This window comes from Stegodyphus dumicola, chromosome X1, assembly GCF_044657685.1.
Source record: "Stegodyphus dumicola isolate Sdum_Otavi_A_Nest chromosome X1, ASM4465768v1".
NCBI lineage: Eukaryota > Metazoa > Arthropoda > Arachnida > Araneae > Eresidae > Stegodyphus > Stegodyphus dumicola.
In genome coordinates, this window is record NC_140780.1 from 208294216 (window position 1) to 208321821 (window position 27606).

The following is a 27606-nucleotide window of genomic DNA, read 5'->3' on the forward strand; positions in this document are numbered from 1 at the left end:
ATTAGGCAATAATTCTCTTATTAATAAATTACTCTTATTAATAAATCTTATTAATAATAATCTTATTATAAATTACTCTTATTAATAAATTATTAATAAATTAATAAATTTTCTATTTATCTTGTGAATCATAAATTGATAACTAGCGTCTATCATATGCCGGGTTCGGTGCTCTGCCATATCTGTCCTACATAGTGTCGATCCAGTATATGCAACTCAGAAAGACGACCTCCTCTATGGAGACTAGTCTGAAATAATTTGGATGACGAGGTATCAATTAAAAGTTAAACGATTATCCGTTGATTGAGAGGGAAGTAATTTTGAAACCAAACGACGAATGACAATTGCCATGAGATGGGAACACAGTGGGGAATTAAACGCCCGTAGCAGGGGTCAGGTGGGAAGGAAGTTTGGGCTATATGCTATCACTTGAACCTTCTTGTAGAAAACATCCGATTATTTCGAAATCATACATTTTCGTTGAAATCAAAGCAATCCAAGTTGGACTCCCCCATATTATATTTCTGCCTGAATTTTATTGAATATCTGCCTAATTAGTTATTGATATTGGAGTTACTTAAAAGCCCCCTGAGGATAGATTCAGGGAGCTTTGGCTAAGTCCCTTCCAAATATCAGAATCAGTTTGCTAGGAAACTAATAGGTCTTTTTCGGAGGAGAGTCACCTTGAGAGATTATTTCTTTTGTTCTGTTTCTTAAATGATTGTTTACATCATAAAAAGTTTTAGATTTTTCCCCATAATTAAATAACATTCAATTTAGATTGATCTTTTTTTATATAAAACATTTATGCATTTCAAAGGAAAATAGCAGGGATATCCCTTTTTCAAGAAACAAAAATAATTTCTAAATGGCGTGCCTCTCTTGCAGATAATAGTTTTGGAATAGTTTGAAGTAATTTAAAACTTTAGATAGTTATTTCAATAGCAGAATGCTTCTCATTGTTGGATTAATAGAGTATAGTGAAAAAGATTGCTCTTATTATGAAGTTAGGAGAAATTCTGTTCTTAAGCACGTGCGCATTCTCTCTAAAGCCCACATTTATTTTGTTTTCGTCAATATATAAAGAGATTTATTCCAAATATTGTGAATAAAGTTCTTGTTTATTATCTTTGCGAATTCCTCCGTGTTATTTGTGTAGTGCTATTTCTCTTTCAAATTACAGAAATGGGAAAAAGTTTTAGAAACCTGCTTTGGAAAGCAGATTGAAGTTTTTAAGTGTCAGAAAATAATTGTTATTTCGGAATGGAGGAAATTCTTATCAGGAATTCTGCAGCTATTTCTCAGAGAAAAATGAATTACGACTCTCAACTTCCTGTTATATGTGTGTATGTGTGATTTTTCCATCCATTCCTCGAAAAATATGATCGTCTATTACTTCATTTTTTTAATACCTTTTTTACAGGCTCAAAGGAACCGAAAAAGTATTCTAAACAGAAAATGCTCACGGGTACTCCGTGGAAAAATATGAAAAACTACCTTTGGAAGGAAAACGTCTGCAGGTATGAAAAATAGTTGTAAAAATATTCTGTGGACTGCCCAGCTGCAGAGATACGCAAACTGCAGGAAAGAAATGAGTCTAGCGAAGCAGTGGGGAAGAAAACACATTTCATATTTTAAGTTATGTTGTACGCAAGAGTAGATATGAAAATATATCCTGTGCATTACTTTTAGACGTTTGGAAACGTTGATACTTATTCAAAAAATAAATAAATAAAATGAATCTGGGATAGGAGTTAAAATACAAAATTAAAAAATAAAACTAAACGAAATAACGTGTACATGCATGCTTTGTTAAAATAATTACTTTTATATAGAATAATTACAAAGAATTATAGATTTCAAGTGAATAATTTACTCCATATGAACTTATATTTTCATTCAGATTTGTGTGATGGAATCTTAGAGTCCATCTTTATACAAATGACCTGAGGATGTGGCCTTTCTGTGCGGTTGAATACATTAGTGCCTTCATATCGTTTATATATGGTGATACACCGATTAACATGTTTGCTGACATCTACAAGAATACTCATAGTTGGCAAACTGGGTTGACTTGCCAGATACGAGATAACTCGTTATCGATCGCGTTATCTAAATGAACGAGTATTGCGAGTATTGGCGTAGAAAATGCAGTCAATGCTTAGGAATTTGGCGTGCAGGAAGAACTTAATAATCACTTGGATCATTTCTTTAAAAAAAAACATAACTAAATGTTTAGAATGCAAAATCATCTTTTTCTTTGATTCATTCATTTAGAAAACATTATAAGCAGACTGCTCGAGTTCTTGTTCGGTGACTCATGTAAGGCTGTTAAAAAATAACTTGTCGCAACGGAGGAGTTTTGTGCGAATGTCTAGATAGGGTGAGTATTGTTCATCTAGCACTTGCCGCTGAGAGCAGAAATATTATTTCATATGCCAACTAGGCACGCGTGTGAATTTAGTTACTACTAAAAGTAATCCATTATGCCTGTATTTAAATAATAAAGCAGAAAAAAAAAAAAAATCTGAAAGCTTCAGATTTTACATTACGTCCAAAGGGGCTTTTTTTTAAACGTTTTGAGAGTTAGCTTTATTTATTACTTATAAATTATTTTCTTCGCACTTAAACCATAAAATTCAAATCAACAGCAATATCGCAAAATAATTTTTAAATAAGCATATCTTTAGAATTTCCGATACACAGTCTCGCGCGATGGAGATAATTTTTTTGGCCCCGTACAGTGTTGCCACTGCTCGCTTTGGAATCGTTGAGTTTGTTAATCAAATATTCGTTAAAGTGTACAAAATATAATAAAATAAATTCCAAATTCGAGCTTCCAGGTGCCCATATTCGGTGGAGGATTACATTATTCAAAATTTGATAGCTCTACTTACCGTTGTTTTATCACAATGCGAGAAACACACCTACATTTATGCAGATTCTTCATTATTTATTATTATTTCTTTAAATATAACACAGGGCTCTAATATTTAGAGACAACAATTTAAAAAGTGATTCGCCGCTTATAGCGAATCAACGAAATATGCCAAAATGAAATTAATAGTCCGTCTAGCAAATCGCCCCTTTGAACTACTAATTTAAAATCATAAAAATGCAGATAGGATCTTACGCGTGTGAATGGACTTGATCAGCTTTGGCAGCGAACGAGTTAACAGGTTTCTATGAATAAAAATTTAATAACATAAACAAGCAGGACATAAGATTTATACCTTGGTAAAAACATAGTACATTAGTCAGCTGCCGTTTAAGATGCGTGATCACGAATGTCTTCGGGCTCGTATGGGTTCGCAAACGATTTATGGTTCATCAGACTGCATTTTGCAAATGAAGGCTAATCTCTTGGATGTGAACACTGAATCTGAAATCTGATCAAGATGCTGCGAAGTGCTGACACTAGACAGTTTGCCCCGCTAATTTCGCCGCCCGGTGCAGCCACATTTGCCCTGGCGCTAGCGACCCTGACGCTGTGTCATTTCTTTTCGCCCATATTCTCAATACTGGATATAATTTGATGTCAGAAATATCTGTAGCGGGGTCAGCCAATCCCAATTTAGCCTTGACAGTTTTATTCACATTTCAGCCTTACAGGGTAAGATTTATAAATTTGTTTCCCGGTTCGGCCTGTTCATGAAATATCCCCTCATTTCATTCATATATCACCTTTTGCCACTTTAAGAAGGTAAAGCAAGTGCTTCAGGTAACTTTTTTCTTTTTCTAAAAACTTATTATGGTTTCTCTTGGCTGAATATAATTTTATATAAAAACATTATTGTATAAATATTTTGGTCTTTTCAATGGAACTTCCTAACCTCATTTTAAGCATTTTTATGATAAGCAAGAACACTCCTTCCTATCGTCTTTCAAAAATTCTAACCATTAATAATATTTTGGTCACAGCTTTAAAGTTATTAAAGAGCTCAATTTAATTACAGCTTTTTCAAAACTAAAATGCCAGTTTGCGAGACCATTTCCTTGTTGGAACTCATCATTAAGTTTTGTGTAGCTTTAAAAGACAGCTACTAAAGAACTTCAGACAGATGCATACCAATGTATACCATAGTTTTTGAAATATCTAATTGCTTTATCTAACCACAAAAATGAAATGCTTTAAAATGCGATATAATTGGGTTTATTACAAAGAAACAATACATAATTTAATTGCCAATCGCAATGAATTTCCTTTTAGTCTGTTATTTTAAGCGAGTTCATTTTAAGATTAAAATACAAATAATGAAACGCAAAAAAAGCATTATTATAAAAAGATAAAAGATTCGTGCTTCAGAGCCTGGATTAATTTAAAAGGACATACGACTTTGCGAGATGTTGCCATTCTTTGCAGAGTAAGTTTATATATTTATTATGGCAACGCACTCAAGAGTATTTGTCAGAATCGGATAACTATGAACTTCAAAAAATTTTCAGAGTTTTGTTAGCTCTCGATAAATTTTTCGACCTACAGTTCATCTCATGTATGTATTCCAATTGCAAAAAAATTTTCTTATCTTTTATACATAAATCAAATTTCGCTGCCTAATACAACTAAAAATGTCTGTCCCGTAAGATTATTAATGATCTACGAAAAAAATATTAATGATGCTTTTTAACAGTTGGAAAAGTACTACATAGATTATATTGCTAATAAATTTTCAAACAGTTCAATTAATACTAAAAAACTACAAACAGATCAAATTTTGTAAATATGTCCTAAAAAAACCTTCATTGAAATATATTTAAATAATAATATGCAACTAACACCAAGCTGTCGATCAAAGAATCAAATATTAATCTTACTTAGCGTAAAGAAATTTGTATGACAGCGATAAAAAAACGAACTAAAATTCTTTTAATGTTTAAAGATTATTTCATTATCAGGAATGTAGTTTTTAAGTAAATATAAAAGTTCAAAATGCATAAAAATTTTCATTTACGTATACATTGCTGAATTCTCGTTACATATATTATCTTCTTCCCACTTCAGGTTGAATTTATTAAACACGCGTAACACAGCTTCAATTTTTTCGCTCTTTTATTTACATTTATATACATGAAAATTCTGTACATCAATTTAAAAAATACTTCAAAAGTATATAAGCATATTACTTCAAAAGTGCATAATTGTCTCAGAAACAATTTTAGTGTATTATTTTTAATACATACTTACAATTTTTACGTACAGAACTATGAAACCGTTTAAACATTCCTTACATTTTCTTAAAAAAGGAAAAAAAAAATTATTCGTATCACATTTGGAAATGTTAAACACGAATGGAATTCCTTCTCTTTGGAATTAGTAAAAACACTTTTTTTTTTTTTTTTTTTTTTTTTTTTCTGTCTTGGAAATTAATTCTTTTCTCTCCTCGATGAAAGCATTGCTCTTATAGAAGAGAAAGAAGAAGGAAGAAAAAAAAAAAAAAAAAAGATTGAAAGCACTATCAAACAAAGATGACATACTTACCGAAAGCCCCGGCAAGAAAAAAATCCACAGCTGACTGTGAAAATAAAAATGAGAAATCTTACCTAATGTCATCTGTTTGTAAAATTGTCCTATGACCGAATATTTCGAAACTTATGTCTCAGTTAAAAAGTTGGAGTAGATCAGAAACAAAGCATAAAATTACTTTTTTAAATATAATAATACATACGCAACAACATAACAAATCTTACAAAATACCACACATTCAACTAAAAAAAAATTTCACATGTATTGAAAAATGTGAGAAATAGCTTACCGTAGTTACAAGCTTCTGAAGGACCGTGAATGGGGCACCATCTAGTTGTCAATACATTTCAGCTCAAAAATTATTTCACCAAATGGTTTTGTCTTTTGACTCCTAAAACTGCAACGTGAAGAGTAGTTGTTACTGAGTTTGCTTTGATTATGCGGCTCAAAAAGAATCTTAACTCATTTAATAATTCAAAGAAAATATTTTCAGCCCCATAAGTTATATTGGGGATTATTAATGCGGATAAATCATATTAACTTCAGCAGTGGTTCTCAAGTAACAGTTCTACGTGGCTAAACGTGTAATAGCGTAAAATTCTCTTCAACAGTTTCAGAAATTTCATTATATTACGGAAAAAACAAGTTTACTGGAATTCGCAGAAAATATGCATAGATATTTATTATTATTTTTTTTTTTTTAATTTTTGGCTAAAATTTATCTTATGAAACACAATGAGCGTTTTTATTTTTAACATATATGGCGCATTCTGCAAGTCTCTGTTCCCTCCGTCTTTATGTTTTACTTCTTGTTTTATTATTTTATGAAAAATACTTTTCCTGACCCATATTCATTATTTTTATTTTCACTATTCTTAATTTTAAGCTATTTTTATACATATGAAATTTCTTCAAATGTACCCATAAAATATAATGCTATCATCTTTCTTTTTTTTTTAAGAATTATATACATGCAGGATCTCACTAATCTAAAATTAAAATAAATATTAATTAAAGACCAAATCTTTCGACTAAACAGATTTTCAAAGTTGAATCTCATGTTAATACAATCCTGTCTGAAAAACAGGTTTGAAATAATTCATATACCCCATAAGTTATTAAAAATTTTACATGTATTGTTTTCTAATTCAGGTAGACAAAAATATGCTTAATAATACTGTACTTTAAACGGCATGATACTGAACATCAGCTTATAATTACTATTATAGCATTTTTATAACACGAAATAATGTGGAAAACTAAAATATTTTAAATGATAACACGAAATTACTCGGATCGGATACATCCTCCAATCATAGTAGTAAAACAATAGCTACTAATAGGAAATTACCCAAAATTTCGAATCCTTTCTCTGTTTTCAATAATTTAATTGCTAACCAATTTTTATTTTCTCTTTAGCAGCTGAACCTGTACGACGGCAAACGCTTCCAAAGTTTCTAAAATATACTTAACTTATAAAAAAAATATTTTCATGCAGCTGAGCTTTCTTGCAGCTTCGCACACTTATTAATACAGCTATTAATTAAAATCTTATATTACAATTATTTAAAAACTAACATTTTTAAAAAAAATTCTGACATTTTATAGCTGTTCGTTAAATAAATATTTAATACCCTCATATAGAAAGCAAAGCTGGCGGTTATAGTGGTGCCTCTAAGCAATTCCCCATCATTTCAGTCTGAGTCATTTAATTACCAATTAAACTTACATCAGCTACAGTTATTAGTTAAAAAAGCTAATTTTAAAATTCTAGTGTCTCGTAATTAAAAGCACCGATGCTTTAGAGCAGATCGCGACATTAAAAAAACCTATTCATCTCAAAGCTGATTAATTGTGCGCTATGAGAATTAGCTAAGTAATTTTACATAGTTAAACTTTTATACTAAATGATGGATTCATTAATCAGTTATCAATCTTGTTTCCTTCGCTGCTTCTTTAAGCTATTAAAAATAAATTTTATTTAAAGAAAAACATTTTTTTTAATTGAATTACAATCCATTTGCGGGTATTAATTTACAGATTTATAAAATATTTCTATTAATACCAATGGAGAAGCAGTCCGAAGAATTTATTTAAATAAGAATAACAAAGAATATACTGCCTTCATTGATCCGCTAGATATTAATTAATAAATAGGGCATTCTAGTTTTCAAGTCAATTATGATAGTCAATATTTATCTTGAGGAGTGAAACGTAAAAGTATTATTAAATTTTAATTAAATCCAGTGTAACAGGAATGGGTTTTTTTTAATCACCTTAAGTATTAAGACTTAAGTGAAATCAAAATTCATTTTCCTTTGTTAAAGTTTGATACAAATTTGAAAGATGCTTCCGTTGTTCGAATTTATTTATATACTTTAAATCTGAAATGCATTGAAAAATATGATATTGGGGGACGCAGCAGTTGCTATTGCTGATATAGTTATAGATCATAAGTACAGGTGGACATGCTATGTCTGCCATTTTGTAAATAACATAACTTCATACTTCATCGAATGCGTTTTCTGTATCGATAAAGAAAGTTGCTACCCCTTCTCTTTTTTTAAAGCTTCGCTAATCTCTTCAACAATATTTATTGTTTTAAATACTATCTTTAAGGAATTACCGATATAATCATTTAATCTATAGCGTAACTTATTTGCTGAAACAGCTTTTCGGGGGTTGAAAAATAGGCTAATGTGGGCAGAACGAATAAGGAATCTCGTAATTTATATGACGTTAAATATTCACAAATGTAACTAACAGCATGCATTAGTACTAAGAGGATTTAAATAAATTATCTCTGTTCGGAAAACCAATAATACGTAGTAGAAAACTGAATTTCATTTTTATAATCAGTATGAAGGATTGTGCATGTCCATGGAAACAACCTGAAGTTTGTTCTTATTTAATTTTTCTTAATTATTAAAAATCAACATGCGCTCTTTAATACATGTAGATAGTCCATGAGAACCACTGCTTTTGAATATTTAACCAATCATTTTAAAGATAAAGGAACTCATAAGCTTGTAAAAAAAGATACATTATGCAATAGGTACTTCAGTCTAAAACATTAACGCTCAACTTACCTGTATATAATAAGATGAAAGAGCAAAATAATATTCAGCAAAAAAATTACGATCTACTATCTCAATTCTTTCTCCTCACACGCATCTGCGTCTTTATCCATAAAGATTCTTATACGTCAGAAAGGGGAAGCCTATCATAATTACACACGCCTTGACGGCTAATAAATTTGCGATAAACCTCGATTTTGACTGCACTATGGATCATGCACCAATATTAAAAATCGATGCTACCTTAAATAAGAAGTTTCGGAAGACAATATTGAGGTCATGCATTTATAAAAAAAGCTTACCTTGATTCGATTTCCTTTGCTAACGTTCCTCGCTGCATACAAAAGCAATATTATACGTGCACAACAATACTTACTTAAATACCAAAATGTCATGATTTAGGCACTAATATATGAGCATGAATTCATAACTACGAAATGTTTGGAATGAGAGGATAATCATTAAAAAGAAAAAGGCTGTTAAAAAGAATTTATTGCGTTGTTTGTCTGTATTAAGAGCTGTTTAATCAGCTGTTGAGCTTCCAGCTGTTAGGTGGAGTAGTTTGTGACCAGGAAACACATTTTTATCGCTTGTTTAAAATTAGACAGAGAACCGTTCCTTTTAAAAATTCTATAATAAGTAAAATATAAGTCTCTCACAGACTTAAAGACATCGAATTTGCAATATGTTATTCGCTTCCTATGCGTTATTTATGTACACTTGACATGCAAACAGTAGCTTTTATTCGTTAACTATATTTGGTTACTTAGCTACGCACCTTTTCCTGCGGATTACTGTCACAGGTTGGGGGGAAAAAGTTAACGATGAATAAACAGAAAAAAACAATTACAGGGAAAAATTTTTTGTTTCACATTCATACATGGAATAAGGTTAAAATAACACTTTATTGCTAATACAATTTACCAAATTATCTTTTTTAGTGTGCTTAAAATAAGAAATACAGATTGTTGCTGAAAATATTTGAGCTTCTCTATAAAAGTAAACATGCAGAAACTTTTAAGGAATCAAAGTGCTTTTATGTTTTGTAACTGTTTTAAGTTGCTATAATGATAATAATAATTATTATTATATATTTAATGTAATATACATTAAACCACTACATGTCTTAAATGAATCATTTTATACGTTTAATGAATCGTTTCGTTTTCGAGGGGGGGAGAGAAATAAAAAAGGTAAATTATTTTAAGATTTGAAGTTAGTTCTGATAATACATTAAAAATAAATAATAGTTTATAGCTTAAGATTTGCTGTAGAAGGAGAGTTCTCCTGAGAAGTTAAATTAGCCTTACAATTTTTAGAAACCATGAAATAAGAGAAATCAGGTACGCCCTCACCGAAATTCAAAATCTGTATCTTCCAATAACTAGCCACACATGTTACCAACTACCAAGAGCACGCAGTGGATAAGGTGAAAATTCCTTATAAAATGAATAGCACTTGCATTTTATATGAGTTAGTAAGTAATAATAATTCCATGCAAAATGCTAAATTTTTCTTGTCACCCCCCAAAAAATATAATAACCTCTAATAACTAGTAGATATAACACATATGCAAATACCACAAAAATGTCATTACAAATTTTTCTATGTGTCATATACATGCGCAAAACGGCACATATATAAATGGATGAATGCATAACGGATAAGCACACAAGAAGTACAAGCTTATACAGAGTTATGGAAACATATTAATAGCAGATTTATTACATTGCTTTAATTTATAGTTTCGTAATTTAAGATTTATTTCGTACATACGTATTTGTCCGTTTGGTGTCTACAATTGTGTCTACGTTTGGTGTCTAAAATGAGAGTAACTGGTCACCTATAACAAATAAATATGAATCTGTTGATGAGTCACTAAGGCAACTACATCCAGTCTTATACCAAAGTTGTAAGTTCACAAACTATCCTTTTCTTTTATTTCTCTCTATACACCCCCCCCCGATGAAGATGTGCAAGGAAATGTAGAATGAATCTATTTGCCTTTAGAATTTTACGGAATGTTTTATTGTGGTAATAATAGTACGACATTTGTTTTACACACATTGGTTTGTCTGGGGATACTGTAGCAGATCTCGTTTATCAGCTATTTTCAATATAGTATTTTTGCATTTATAAAAATGTTATATTTCCAATTTATTATTGCTATTTCAATACGATTTGAATTTAGTTTATTTACATAATGTATTTATATATACTGCACATGCCCAATAGGCTACACATGCTCAAACGTAGCTCTGTTAAAAATTTTCAACCCTTATTTATCATTTAATTTTGCACTTATGATGTTTTATTTTTGCTTCAATTTTGATTTCTGTTTTAAATATTATTTTTCTTGTTAGTAGGTTTGCTACTTTTGAATGATTTAATTATATTAATGATCTCTTAATTATGTGTATATATATAAAGAAAGAAATGTCAAATGAAAAATTAAATGCGTATCAAAAATTTCAAATTCAGAAATGATGAAAATGTAGACTTACACTCGATACAGAATTTGAAAATTTTTATATGTTTTCCTTTTCTTCGTACAGAAAATAAAGATTATTGCAAATGAAGGTGAAATGTGTAGATTTACGAATTGAAAGAAATCGTTGCCATGAAATTCCGTGATGCAAAAATGGAAACTCGCTGCACCAGAACAAAACAGCACTTTCCAGAAACTTGAAGGAAAAGAGAAAAGTTGAGAATAGAGAACATGAGTCCTTAGGGCTTCGAAACTCCTTAAGGCCATCAGTGTGAGAGGCCCAATGCGTTGAACGCGGGAGGGAGATCTGCAAAGGTCCGTAGGGACTATAAATTACCCTCTCAAGAACAGCCCCCTACACTTAAATGCGACGGGAAGTGGGCGAAAGAAATACGATGTGGGAAAGGCAATTTTTAATGAAGACTTGTGAGAGCAGTTCTAAGTAAACTAGAATTAAGGAATCCTAATCTTTCCAGAGGCGTAATATTTGGATTTAACTAACCATTGAGGAATTTACCTTTTTCTTTAGGAAAGACTTAAGAGGTTCCAAACATTAAAACAGCAGAAAGATTTTCTCAAACTTTGCGACGAACTAATTTAAACAAAGAATTATTTTCGATGAAAGGCTTTTGTTTCCAATAGAAGATATTACGTTATTAAAATGCTTTGTAATGCACTCAAAATGCTCTCTTCCTTGTTGGACTTCTCAGGAATTAGAAAAAGAATAATTTTAAATTTAATTTTAAAATTTAATTGCTTAAGAGAGCAAGATCCCCAATAGCATTCATAAATGCTATTAGGAAGTTTATCGCAGTAATACTACTTTTGGTATGCCACCCCTACCTAAAGCTATTGCTGTAATGCCTCGCTGTGATTAAATAATCAAAAACTTGAGCAGCAAAATTAAGTGTTGAAATTATGTTGCTGAAAATTATTCATTAATTCAAATTACTGCTAAAGAGTAAATCATATTTCTTTTAAAATATTTTATGAATGTCCAAAATTAAGAGAACAATGTTTTTTATTTATTTTTCAAAAAATACCAAACAATGTGACGAAATTTTATACAGATACAGAGATATGATACAGAATTGGATAAGGAATACGATATTAATTTGATAGGATCTAGAAGTTGATATGTAATACGATGTAAATTGGATAAGATCTTGAGTTTGATATAGAATACGTAATGAATACAATATGAGTTTGATGTGATACAGAATTTAATATGGAATCATTAGATAGCAGTTTGTATCATACAATAGTGAATATACTCAATAATGTTCGAGAGCAATCTTCGTGAAAGCAGGAATGTCCACTAATGGAGTAACAAGATGGTGTCTAAAATGAGAGTAACTGGTCACCTATAACAAATAAATATGAGTCTGTTGATGAGTCACTAAGGCAACTACACCCAGTCTTATACCAAAGCTGTTTTTAGCTCCTGATCTGTTCTCGGAGGCGGTTGTCGAATACGGCTCAGGTGGTTGCCCTACCAAGGGCGTTAAAAACATGTACATATGGTTTCAAGTATGGAGATCTGGCTGGCCAATTCATACTCTAAACATACTCACTTTGAAGATTTTTCTTCCGCTAGCTTTACTTTATTTGGACAAGCACTGTCGTCCATAAAAAGGGCTAACAGAACCTCCGTAAAGAAACACATAGATATAGAAAGAAAAATCCTTCTAAGAGAGCTACTAAATAGTCAGAAAGTCTCTATCAAGCATTTGGAGTGGTTTTCGGGCATTCAACATCATGGCTACGCAGATCATGACACCTCCGCCACAACAGAGACCCTTTTCCTGATATTGAATGGAATGGTGTCGGGTTAAAGTTTCTCTCCAGATGAAGATACGTCGAGAATCAGGTTGAATCGTCGTTAAAGATAACTTGAACCAGCACCCCCTGAGTTAGTTCTAGGGTGTGTCGCTTGAAGCCACTGAAGTGGAATCCAAATAATGTTCTGCACTCGCTATCTTGTGGAGGCACTAAGCGCGATGCAAGTACTAGCTCTTCTGGTAAAACGTCCTTACTCATAAAGGTTTCGGGAAAATACTTGTCGAGTTTCCCTTATTTTGAATAACCAATTATTCTAATTTTTGTTATCTTTTCTGAACTCCTCAATTTTCCCTCGCATTTCTTCACCAGGATGCAAATTAAGTTAAAGTGAAGAAGGGTATTTAAACGGGCGAAAAGAGAAAGTTAGTCAGACCGTGATTTCGCTAACTTAGCGCACATTGCTGTTCTCTCCTTTCTGCTGTTACTCTGAGTTGCTGATACGCCTTCTGGCCGTTTAGTTAAAGTTTATTCACCGATGCGTGCTGCTGAGTCAGCCTGCTAGTCTTAAGTAGTCTAGCACTACTCTTTGTTATTTAAATTTATACTTAAGTTCCCACCGCAAGTAGTCGCTGTTACTTTGAGCACGAAGTACATGCATTTTTGTTAAAGAGTTTAATTAAATAAAAGGGGCAATTTAACCCTTTCCCAATGCGTGCTATTTCTTCGCGCCTGTGCGAGAAGTCGCCTGGTTTTGTAACAGATCGTATCTTTGAGTGGTAGCAAAAAGGGTGTGATCTCTCGCACTAATCCTCGAATCTAAGGTTCCAGAGGCAGGACAGAAGTAAAAATGAAGCTACGTGCTGTAGCAAACGTCAGACGTTTAGCGCAAAGTGATAAATACCGATTCAATTCATAGGAAATCATTTCCCATTATCATCTGAGCTCGCACTTCAAGTTACAAATTACCCTACTTCACAGAGCATCATCATCTTCGACGCCCTTCCTCACACCTCCCATGTTTTGAAGCTGTTTTACAATTTGCAGATGACATTAAGCAATACATACAGCTCTCTTGCAACTTGAACTTGGAATTGTCCTGCTTTTAATCTGCCTAAATTCGTCTTCTAAACGTTAGTAAACTCATTCTACTGCACTTAATAAGTTTAACAAAACTTTAAGATAAGTGCAATGATTATTGCCGTTGTGCAGGAAGGAAATAAGAGCGGAACAACAAACGACAGCTTATCATACCTACCAGTGACCCAGCGTCACCAACATATATGTGAGTACGGGATAACTTATTCGACATCAGAGTTTTACACTGTTCTTTGACACATAGTTTTCGGTTTTAGTTTAGAACTTTTTTTTTAGAAATTCGAAAAAAAGAGTTTATTCCCTTAATTTTGAACACCAATATATATACAGTGCCTTCCATTAAGTATATTTACACTCACGTATTTTCAATGATAGTATACATTGCAATGAATGTTCCCGCCCCGCTAAATACCTGATCTAAATATTTTTCAATAAACTGTTCAGTTCTGATCTAAATATTTTTCAATAAACTAGGGCTTTCTTTAACATGTAAAAAGGAAATCCAGAAACATCAATCTTCGAAAGGATATTATCGCTTAAGGTTTACACGCTTTCGATTTCAGGACGTTTCAGACTTCCAACGCTTACGTTTCGCATATTGCTACAGTTAATACAAACCAAGCAAACCACTTTTTTTCAACAATGTCCTGTTCATCACGGAAAGCATTAATTTTAAAAGGATATTTACTAAAATCTTCCATTTAATCGCCTGATACAGCTTTAGCAACTTATGAGTGTAACTGGAGAAATAGAAAACTAGTACATACACCTTGGACTTTTATTTTTATATTTGAGACTATTAGCAAATCATATATTAAACATGCGTTATTTGTAGAAATAAAACTAAAGGAATTGTACCGTAGGCTACTTTAGACTCAAGATTGCTTATCACAATCTACTTTCTCATAAAATATTCACATAAATGAGAAGGATGTCCTTCCTCTCAATATCAAACACAAACTTTCTGCCAACTTTATGTAACAGGGTATATTTTTATTTTTTATTTTATTAACAATACCATTATTAGTTAATTAATGCCGCATACGTTTTCTTACTGCAAGGCAACATTAAATAAATTGCTCATAATAAAGGAACTGAAATTTATGTCCCCCTTTACTACTTAAGTGTAATTAACTAATTATAGCTTAAAAGTATATTACCATGTAATTGACTTAAATGACAAACTTATGCAACATCAATCACCTTGCTTTGATTTTAGTTACAAATTTATACGAAGAAATCGTTTTCTTATTTGTGGTAACATGATATTTTTCTTTTAGCTGAACACAGAACGAAGAGCGATCAGTACTCATTACTTCGCAAATTTTTGATTTTTGTGCTCAATGCAGATTTTTAAAGTGATTTATTCTACTCCTAACATAAATGAGAAATTGATCTTCTTACATATTTGTAATACAGTGGAAAGCAGTTCTTTTTCAAAGCAGATAGCTTTCACGAATTTTGCCTTAATTAAATGACTTAAGTAACCAACTAAAATAACTTAAGTAACCGTCTATTTTTTGACATGTCAAGCTAATGTTAGCTTTTATTTTAGTTCCTTTTTGCACGCAGAGCTTCTCCATTAGGGGAAAAAATATAAATTAAGATCCTTTATTAAAAATATAAATAAACCAAATTATCAAAAAACCATCATGAATTATTTTTTCTTATATTGGGTTTGAATTCAAGAACTTTTGGACTGCACACGAGTGCTCTGGCCACTGATCTATGCAAGCTTTTCTCAGTTTATTCCTAATTTAAAAAAAAAAAAAAAAAAAAAAAAAAAAAAACCGCTCAGTCTGTTTAGTGTTTATGCAATTATTTAATATTTAATATAAAGTAAATTCACTAATGTAACATATGTATGCATATATGTTTTTATTTACCTACTGGCAGAAAAAGTACAAAATAATAGGATATCTTAACTTTGCTTTCAATCCAAAATCAAACCATCCTATTAAACTTATTTCTACATGGACGCAGAGAGTGAAATGGTTTTAAGATAAATTCTTAAAGCAGAACAGCAACGAGTTAATAAAAATAGCCTTTTTCCAACTGATATTTTTATTTAGTTTCTTATTTAGCAAACCACTTTAGAATTATTATCGAAACAGACAACTTAAGTTAAAAGATTCCTCAAAAATAGAGTGTATAAGGAGAGAAAATAATAACTGAAAAAAGTCATCCTTTAAGCCTACAATGGAATAAACTCGTTAAATTCTGACACCTCAGGAAATACAACAAACCATATCCATTCTCCGTTGTGTCGATTCTGCTCAGTATAGGTCCTACGCTGCATCGATGCTAAACCAGCATCAATACTTCGCACTGCCGATCGTGTGCCTGGAACAATTTTGCGAAAGTGACAAATGTGCATTGATCTCTTCTTATTTCATTATCAATTTCTGTTTGTTTATTTGTTTGTTGTTTTGTTGTGTTGATCATATATCGGCAATTAATGTCGGTTGTTAGCGGTTATTGTTTCTGTGCCGGTGTCGAGCTTATGAAAGGAAATTACGGTCTAGTCTTTGAGTGTAAGTCACAGATTATTTGAATTTACTTTATAGTAACGTGACTTTAAATATTCTGAAATGCAATATGAATATTCAGTTCTTTAGTGAAATGTGTATGTGCACAAGTTCCTTATCATACAAAACTAAGGTAAGACATTGTTTTATGGGTTCAGTTGAGTTTAAATAATCTGCAGAGGTTTTGATGTGATTGGATTGTTCAATTATGAGCAAGGCAAATGAATGCTAGCTGTTTAACACGTTGAGCGCGGCGCCGAATTTGCTGTCCTTTCAGTTCAGCCGGCAGCGAGCTAAGCCGTATTTTTGTTTAGAATGTTTCAATACATTTCATTAAAACTAAATATGATCACATTTCATTGAGACTATATTTATTTTTTAATTTTAATACTGTCGGTCAGGCGGACCGACGCCAGCCAAACGAAAATTCCAGTGCCAGTGACCAGGGACCGACGCCGACCACACGGAAAGTTCACTACCGGTCCCCAGGGACCGGCACCGCGCTCAACGTGTTAAGCTCTATCCCACTTTTAACTGAGAGCACCTCAAAAAATGGAAACTAAGGGTCTCGTCACCCTCTTTGCCGACAAGCTCTCGAGAATACTTTCGAATCACCAGATTTTAAGTCCCCCTTTCCACAACGAAACCTAAGTCCGTCAGTTCTTATTAACCGCGATATTAATGGAGTTGTAATAAAATATTAAATCTGCGTGGAAGCACTGAATCTCTCGCAGCAGTCAAATTGTTACATTTCCTTTATCAACATGAAATGGTTGTGTAGCTTACCCTGTAGGCTTTAATTATTTCCAAGCAGATCGTCCTAAAAGCACACGGATGAAGTATTTAAAATTGAATTAAAACTGAAAATTTCCAACAACACTATATAAAAAGGGCATATCAGTATAAATCGGAGACGTCTTGCAAAGCAATAAATCAGTCACTCGCGACCAGTTTTTTTTATTTGTTTTGAACATTTGTTCTTGTGCTGTTTTATTGACGGACCGTTACTTTTGTACATTCGCTGATTGATTGAAAATGGCTAAACACAAAATCGTTTACGGAAGAAAGAAGCTGCTGTATTTATCTCTTGGGAGGTTCGGACTTGTGACCGTATATCGGTGATATCATTTTAAAATCATGAAATTCTGGCAATAAAACTACACATTATGGATTTTCCAAATATACAGAGATTTCCTTCTTAGGATTTTCAGCATATTTTTCGAGGAATTTTACTAATTCTCAAAATCTCAAATAAAATGTATAAATTTAGAGGGGCGGGGAGATCAAAAAAATATCAAAAGAGAAAGAAAGAAAGAAATCAATAAGAAAAGAGAAAGTCTGGATATATTACTGTGTATTGTGTACTACTTTTATGTTTTATTTTTGAAATAAGTACCATAAATGGAAATAAACATGAAATAACAGCCTTTTTTTTTTTTTTTTTTTTTTTTTTTAATTTTAGAAAGTTGCCTTTTTTTTTTATTTGCAGAATTTACCAAAAAACATTTTTTTTTTCAATATTTTCATTGGTACTTCTTAAAAATACAGGGCTTAGAATTACTCTCACTTGACCCAATTTTAACTTGGTATTAAATAGTTCAACTATAAAAAGTATCTCTGCATCAAACAGTGTTTAGTGGATTGTTTTAAGTCAATAAGCTTAAAGAGAATTTTTTCGGAAGCTCATAGTTGCAGGTTCTACTTTTTTTTCCGAAACAGACGAATGTATTAAATGCATTAGATGTTCACGAGGTGCGCTCCCATGAGTAACGTGAATGCGAGGTGGTTCCTTCAGAAAAGCCTCTACTAAGGCATTTCTCACTTTAGGTAAACAGCCAGAGTATTCTTTGCCACAACGGTTAGGTTAGATTAGATTAGATAATTGCATACGACAAAGCTCACAAGGGATATTTTCCTAAGGGAAGAGAGGAATTAGTGAAAGTATTTCTAAAGGAAACTCGTTCATATTCATATTACATCTGGAGGAAAACCACGAAAATCAACCACGTCGCCGCTCCGCTAGCCTGGAATCAACCCGGATCGAACTTTCAATAATCAGTGTCTTAACCTTTCGGCTACTGGTGAGGGCCTACACGTAAGGACTGAACTCCAAACAGAACTGAACACTGCACAAGTTTCGCCTGATACTAATTCGCTGCTTCTGATTTAACTGTCATTGGAAAGAATTCAAACGTCATCATATTGGGTTGGCTGTCTGATTCAAGCAAAGAACACGAGCGCTATCTTCCCAAACACCGTGGATATTTCCGAGGAGGACATAAGATAATCGAGCTTGTATTCACGTTACCTATGGGGAGAGGTGCATAAAATAAACATGCAGGCAGTTAGCTCGCCGGAATTCATCCCGTACATCACACATCTGTAATCGTATTAATTGTGAGTACATTTATATCCAGTAGCTTGCTTGTAATTTTTTCAAAATGTCTTTCTTTCTATGATAAAGGTTCTTTTTTATATTTCTTTCTATGATAAAGGTTCTTTTTTTGTATTTCTTTCTATGATTTCAAGATTTTTTTATTTTTATGATTCTTCTTTCTTTGTGTGACAAAGTAATGTAAATAATACTACACTGTGTGTGTACAACTACAACAGTACACACTTCTTTTTAAAGACGTTTAGTCATATCTGCACTTAGCTGCATAGAAAAAAGGTGAAGCTAAACATTTGAAATTAAATGCGACATCATTAGTCACCCTTCCTGTATATCTTACTCACTTTTTCCTTGTGAAGTAGGTGCTAATAATTTCAATCATGGTTCAAGATCTTGAGAAAAAGAAACTTGTGTATAGCAATCATAGCATTTCCCTGGCTTAACAAACAGTTTCCATTAGTATGTTCTCCCCCCCCCAAAAAAAAACCGAAAAAATGTAGTTCTTTGTTACTTATTTATTAGTGTATTCTAGTAATTTTTAATAGAATCGTGGGTGTAAATAATCTGCTGTTATATACATTGAAAAATCACAAATCGAAATTTCCATAAATTATTTATCATCAAATAATGCGTAGTACTAATTCTTATCTGTTTTTGTTAAATACAACTCGGTGCAAAAGAAGAGCAACATTTTATGAAAAGCAGTATTTCGTGCCTCTCACTACATTTGAAAAATTAATTTAAATGCTAATGACACCAGTTTGAAGGTAAATGTATAGAGAATTGAAAGAGTTTTAAGATTAAAATTATAACATTATTCCAAATATTTTGCGTGAGCAAATAATAGAAACCCAGCTAACATGAACATTTCCTTGAAATCCTTATAAACTTCTAAAACATCCAACATTTACATTAATCTATGAAACTTCTAAAACATCCAACATTTTACGTTAATTTGTGAAATTTAAACATGCTTCACATGCTAAAGGTTATTAATATTTAATTGGAAACTTTCGTTTTTAATTACTAATGCACATTGCTTGAGTACACTAGACAAAATTTGTCATTCACTGGAATTACACGATACTAGCACGAAATTACAGTTTTAATTAAGATTATAAAATCTCCAAGTGTTCAAGATCATGAACTAAAGTGACCTGCTAAAATTTTAAAATGCATTTAAAATACATTTGTGCAAACACAGCAGGTAACGAACTTCAAGAGTCAGCGATATTGTTTTATGAACTTGTATAACGTAAATATGAATTTCCTTTGGAACGTCAAGCATGACTTATGTAGCTCCTATGAGCAAATCTCTCTTAAGGTAAGCAGACTGGTTTGGTGTATTTGATTATGGCAAAGCATTCGAAGACTACCTGCGTAAAGGGAAAAATACCTTCGAGGACGACTTTTTAAAAGAAGCTGGCTCGTATACACATAACACATGGGCAAAACGACGAAAACGTCCATGCAACCAACCCGTTACGCGGATTTCGAATCCTGCACCGAACTACCACTTTTCAGCCACATTATTGCTTGGCCGCTTGTAGGCCCAAAAATTTAGTAATAAATAAATATGAAAATAAAATTTTCCCGATATTAACAATAGTTACTATCACTACAGCTCATGCTACACCACTGAATACGGTGATATAATCCTGTCAAAGCCTTTATTCACAAAATTCTGACTGGGATCGATAATTTAATGCTGGTTTTAGTGATAGCTTTCTACAACAAATGAGTCAGATGCTGCTCAGAACTAAATTCGTGGAGATTGGTGGTGCCAGAGATCAAATCAAAGCCTTAGCGCCCTAACAAACGCGTTTAATCAGCTGTGCATAAAATTTCTGAATTCCTGGCATTTCTCAGCGCTCAGTTCTTTAAATACCATTACCCAGTATCCTACAGACGAACATTCCCCTCTTTCGGGGTAAATTTAATGATCATCTGGTATATGGGAAGCGAGGAAATGATTATCCGTTCAATTTCACGATACTGGGGGTCAACAGGTACGTGCGTCAATTAAATTGCAAAGTAAAAGTATTTTTTTGGTAATGCACGAGTAAGAAGTAGTCCACGGTAACTGAAAATCAACAATTTTGAATTATCTGCGGTAGATAATACACTTTATTAAAAAATACAATAGCTGTTATGCCTCATTAGGAAATAATTGCCCTCAGTTTCTATGAAGAAACAATAACTTTCCTCCTTCTTATAACTCTATTTTAAGTACGTAAGCAATTAATTATATTTACCACTCGCTCTTAAATCGTTCAGGACAGAAATCGCTGTTTATGTCCAAGTATAACTTCAGCTTTTCGAGTAATTAAACAGAAAGATGCATCTACATCAAACTTTTAATTTTTCTCAGAAACAAAATACATAAATCTGCTCACCTAAGAATACATGATAATGAAAATAAAATGCTTCTGTTCTACAGATAGATGTTTTGATCTCAACGACGAAATTCGGTAAAAATAATTTTTTAAACTGCTGCATTGTGAAATATTGTTACATTCCCACACTTTCAATTTCCTATTTACATCGATTAGTTTATTCGCTTTTGTTTAAAAAAAAAGTATGTACCTCCGAATTTGTAAAAGCAGTTGCAATTTGCTGTGTGTTTTTTATTTCCTGTAAATACCACTTTTAATAGCGGTCGAGCGGTAATCACTGAACACTGGTAGTTCGGTCCTCGCTTCGAATCTCGGCGAACGGTTTGGCTGCATGGGCGAGCCAGTGTCCTTCAGAGTCCTTCATGAAGGCATCTTTCCTCTTAGACAGATAGTCCTTGAATGATATGCTATAATCAAATAAACTCAACCACGTTTTATTGGAAGCGCTTCGTTAGTTTTTCAAGAAACTGCAATATGCAGTCATTTTAAACTGATTCAGAGAACTTGATACTAAATTAAAGTTAACTGCTATATTTCTAGATATATATAAACTTTTTTTAGCCACTAAAGGCAAACTTCCTCTCAGGAATAGAATTCGTTTCTTTCGAAATCCATATGTCGAAGAAATATTTATATAAGAATGCCGTTCATAACTTTCCAGTTGGCCTACCAGCGGCCGACAGGTGAAGTCCTTGAACAGTAGTAGTTCGGTCTGAGGATCATCCCGGCGATCGGATTGACAGCATGGACATTTTCGTGGTTTATCCGATGTGTAAAGTGGATACGAGTCAGTCTCCTTTAAAAGTCTTCCAGGGATATCCCTCCCTTAGGCGGATAATATTGTGTGCGTCACCGTAAACAATTTTAAAAAAATAATTAATTTAAATAAAATAAAGTAAATATAGCAGTTTTTAAATATTTCTGTTTTTACAAGTTTAGATAACTAATCTGTAATCGACTGCAAAATTTACAGATAACGCACTCACCAGATTTTACTTTGAATTCTAAGCCGTATCTTTATTTGGTGGCATAAATACATTAACTTTGCTGTTTCAGGATTATACAGACAGACATAAAACATTAACAGACTTTACGTACGTACGAAGATATGAAACTGAAAAATCTGATTTCTAAGATTTTAAAATATGAAAATCCAAGGAAAATTACAGTCGGCAAGGAAATAGAAGTAACTCTCGCCTCATCACTTGAAGAGACCGAGTTTCAAATGATTCCGATAATATTATTTTTAAAGACAAATAATAAAATCGGCAAGGCCACAATTCATGTATCACGAGATTGGAAGGAAAAGACAGACAAATCTTGTCGTAGTTCCTGTTTTTTTTTTTTTTTTTTTTTTTTTTTAGTAGCTTGCTAATGTATTCAAAATAACTGGAGTCGGGTAGAAATTTTACAGTATATTTATTGCTCGGAGAAAGCTCCATAAGTCTGGTTGAACACAAAAAATAAGTAAATAAAAGAACGAAATGGACTTTCTGAAGGAGCTTCGTATTCACTTTACACATAGGGGAAATCATAAAAACTAGCTTGCAGCCAACCTAGTTTCCGAGATTTAAACCTAGGTCGAATAACCGGTGACCAGCGGATTGCAGCTCGGCTATTGAAGAAGTTGCATTTCTGAAACTTGTAATTCAATTCAGTTCTTTGACTGCGACTGCTATGAAACATGCTACTGTTTTGATCATTCCTATTTGCTGCATCTCATCAGCGCTAAGCTTTCAATTCGTAGTCAACTGTAAAAACCAAAATTTCTAGAAAAAAACAAAATTGCGAAAGCATTGAAAATGTAGATTAACCAAAAACAAAAAAAAAAGTGTGATAAAACAAAAATCAATGTAAAAGCACTCTTCGAACGGGTGCCAAATACTACCAAAGAAGATACGATGCCATAATTGATTTATAAAAGTGCAAGATAGAATGCATATCTACCAAAATTGGCAAGCAATTTAACACGAAGAAGGCACAAATCAAAGAAAAATATGAAGAATATATATAGAGAGAGAGGGTTAAACTTTCAATTAACAAATAATCTATAGCGGATTTTACTTCGAGATAAAAATATTCAAGAAGAAACTGGAATACACAAACTCCTTCCAAATTTCATCTTTGATGAAAATGATGAGGTTCTGTCAATATAACATGCACGTGTTTGTATATAACATGCACATTCCACTCCTGAAAAAAATAAGTTAACCACTTTTTATCATATTCTTACGACTCGATCAGCTACCGTATGGTCATGCCAGTTTTTAATTTACTAAATAGCAGTAGGAGAAGCATCAGAACATTTACTTTAAATATTAAAAAGCTTTGTTCAGATCTTCAGTGCTTATTTTGATCAATTGGTTAAACCGCTAAAAATTGGTAATTCGACCCGAGTTCATATCCCGGAGAATGCCCTGGCTGCATGGTAGTTTTCGTGTTTTTCTCCAATCGTAGCATCTACATAGGCCAATTTATCTTAAAAGCTTTTACAAAGGCATCGGTTCCTTTAGAAAGAGAACCTTTAAGCACTTAGCCACAATCAAAATAAACTGACTTCAGCATCACTAATTTTTACACTTTTTGTTTAATCATCAGCCTCAGCATCATTGTAATTTTTATTGTTCTCCGGATCTATGCTGCAAATCATATCTTCGTTAATCAAATCTTTAAAATTTAATTCCCGTTTTATACTAACCCATTCCGAAAATGTCCCCCTTTTTTAGCTATTGCATCATGTCTACGTATGAATTATCAGTTCACTTCGCTTCGTTTTTAACACATGTAAGCCATATTTTTTACCGTAATGCACAATAGAAAGGCCGTTAAATGACCGATTATTGATAAGGTTTGATATTGATAATATTACTACATTTCACCAATATTTCTTTAAACTGACTGTCTGTTCGGATAACCTCAGTTAATATATGCAGGTTTTACTATATATTCAGTCTTTTGGATCTCTGCTCAACTATAAATGGTAAGTAATATATTATAAATTAGTGAGTGAGATGATTGAAATATTCTAAACATCTTTCGGTAAGATGAAAATGAATTTGGAGGCAGTATGAAAAAGAAAGTAAATATTAACATATATTTAACAAGCAACTTGCAAAACGTGCATGGTACTTATTTGTTATACCTTTTAATAATTAGTGAAAACATTTTGCGAATAGTTGATTACCAGAATATACATTTATTACGTTAGTATTGATTTTTCGTCATGTTCCCTAGATACCGCAACAGAAAGATGTAAAATAATAATTTTTCTTTCTTAGAAGAAAAATATCGAAAGAATGAAGAATTTTAGATGCATTTCGAGATTTCTTTTTATAAACGCCAAGAAATAATGCTTTTCCTTTCCACAACAAAGTGTAATTCAGCCTGAAAAATAAAAGATATTCAAACATCGTGTTGCATGTTTTGTAATTTAAGTAACTCTACGAATGGAATACAATTCATCTACTATACCCTTAGAATTTATGGTTTTGGCAGGTACATTCGAATGTATATTTTTAAAACGCAGCAGGAAGCATTACGAATAGCTCGTGTGTTTTTTATTAGATTTCACTGGCTCTCTAAGCGAATGCTTTTATACATATTGATTTTGTTTAAAATATGGTAGCGAATATACATTCTTTATGCTGTAAAGTAGATGGAAGTGGATAGGGTAAATATTCAATTGACTGAAGCTAAATAGTAATTCCGAAACTTAATATTTCAGCAAGCAAAGCAAACACGGAGCAAAGAATACGGAGCAACCCACAATAAATGAGAAAAGAGAAACTCCGCTTTTAGAAGGAGAACGTGGTATAGATATTTTCGAAAGAGAAAGTTGTCCGAAGTATGATTGATTACTTCTCCCACCTTGAGTTCAAATAGAACTCGAGGCTTTGATACATAGCATAGTTCTTGAGACTGACTTCATGTCCCCGTGTTTCGAAACGTTTCGCGAATGTTTCTATATTAAATTGTGACTGGATGCAGAATGACTGATCAAAGAATCTTTTCGCTTTATATCTTATGTAAATGGAAAGTGTTTTAAATTAAAATTTTAAGTGATCTTCAAAACAGTTATGCAGTTAGAACTAACATTCCTTCCGCGAAATACAAACGTGAAGTAAAAATCAGAAATCGCAATTACGTTGAAACAAAATTTTAAAAATTATAAAATTAAAACGAGCGTCTTGGAAAAATACTTCTAATATCTGTGACTTAGACAACGATTAAAAAAACATTTCCGAAAACGTTTCCTAATCGGTAAAGAAGCTACTTATCGTAATCATTCAATTCTTGACAAACATTGCGAAAGATTCTATTAGTCGTTATCGTTAACTTTATTGTTAGCCACATGGACTACAATTAATGCATTCGTTTCATGTACCTCAGTATATGCCGAAAAGCATTACCCTTACAGGTTAACGCCAAGCAAGCGATGAAGAGATAAATACTTACTTTTTCACTCAACTGAGCAATTATTCATCCAGTGTGTAAAAGTCAGTGCGAACAGTTTTTGACACATACTTTGGCTTACTTCTGGCTTCCCGCCAACCGTAGTAACTTTAAACATGGGTGTAGTACAGTTATAAAAAACCAAACAAAAAGGTGAAACTAAAAAAGAAAGAAAGGGAGGAGGAGGAAAGCAGTTAAAAGAAGAGACAGTGAAAGACTTGTTTACGAATGCTATCACTTCCACTTTATAACTGAAGTGTTATTTCTCTGATTGGAGTCAATGCTCGTCACAACTGCCGCAAATGCCGAAATTCCCGAGTCGTTCTGAACTCCATTTCACTTCTGGACTTGGCCCAAACAACAGAAACTGAAAAGCTATCAAGGAATTACTGGGTAACGGGAAGCCCTTTTATCTTCTCACACTTACATTTATCATGATAAATCTTTCGGATAAACAGGGTTGAAAAGAAAGGCGTACATCATTACAGGCGAAAACTACTTTTCGGCTGGTGGAGAATAATAATTGAGGAATAGTAAGTAATTTATTTCAATTTCTTCCGGGTTAAAAAAGCCCATGTGACTTTTTCTCAGAGGCTCAAGTTAGTGGGGAAAAATGATATTTCTTGCTCAAAACTTGAACAAGACCTGCAATTCACGGCAAACAAAAATCCAACAAAATTTTCAATTGCTAGCTTCAATAATTCGAAATTTTCACTAAATCGAACTGAACGTTATCTCTCGACAAAAATGTATTGAAAATGAGTGTTATATTTTTTGCAGGGGGGAAAGGTCGAATATTTATGTCTTGTTTGAAATAAATGATATATAGAACTTAATTTTGAGTGACTTAACCCATCCCAAACTAAAATAAACCAAAGCCGGCTATTGTTCCCAAACTGTGGATATTATCAGGTCAAAGCATCTTTGCAGTAGCTCTAAAAGCAAAGCGAAGTGAGTTTTTTTGTGTCATTCAGGCATCCTCCATAAGTAATTAAATTGCTATTATGACTATTTAAAAATATATTTTGGCGAATTATAAATTCTTTTAAATATTCAAATATATATTCTTTTTTTTTTTTTTTTTTTTTTTTTTTTTTTTAATAAACTGAAACACATCACTTTCACATTCAGTATTTCTTGACTTGGAACTCTGAAAAACTACTTCAAGAAATTAAAATATGACGACGTACTTTCTTTAATAATATAACGACGCACTTTCTTTTATTACACATTCCCTTTAATCCTTTCATACAATATACCAACTCTTGCAAGAAAATGTAACATTATCACAGATAAAGAAATATTCTTATCCACTTTCACAATTACCGTATTTGCTCGGGTATTTCTCCCCCTAACATTTTAGCAGAAAATTATTAATTTTTTTTAATAGTCACGTAATTTTTCTTCTCTTCAAGGTGCTGAAAAAGCGAGCTTCCCTAAATTTAAAATGGATTCGCCCATGCAGTAATTACTTCCAACTTGCTGATTTTCTCGTGGGACTTTTGGTGAATGGGCTCTGACTGATGAAACAATAATAGTGAAGAACTTAAAAAAAAAAAAAAAAAGGATGCACTTGATGGCTGCACGTGGCAAGATAGACTCTTTGGCGAAAATGTCTGTGATGACAACGATGACTTAGAAGCTGCAGCACACGTCACAGAGATCACTTCCAGCAGCAATCAATGATTTGAGGCCTAGGGAGCAGCAGTGAGCAACAAGAGCGATCGAGGCTCAAGATACAGGAAAGCAGAAATGAAGATATCTATTAGATATTATAATGTTAAAATTACTGGATAATCTTTTTTGGAATGAGGCTTTTTTCAAATAAACTATATTGTGATAGTTATTGGTTGTTTATCCATAAATAAGTCGTTATGTTCTTATGGCCCACCAGCGGCCGAGCGGTAAAGTCGTTTAACACTGGTAGTCCGG

General features: G+C 32.6%; 1 protein-coding gene across 2 annotated transcripts in view; it reads right to left on the reverse strand.

The window, feature by feature from the left end:
- The window catches only part of LOC118189295 (uncharacterized), a 382580-nt gene that overhangs the window by 264793 nt on the left and 90181 nt on the right, over positions 1–27606 (reverse strand). The window contains exon 2 of one of the 2 annotated variants that reach the window (XM_035359876.2): positions 5754–5861. The exons of the other annotated variant lie outside the window; for it this stretch is intronic. The gene's annotated coding sequence lies outside the window, so the exon portion shown is untranslated. The remainder of the gene's footprint in view (positions 1–5753; positions 5862–27606) is intronic. 2 annotated transcript variants of the gene reach the window in all.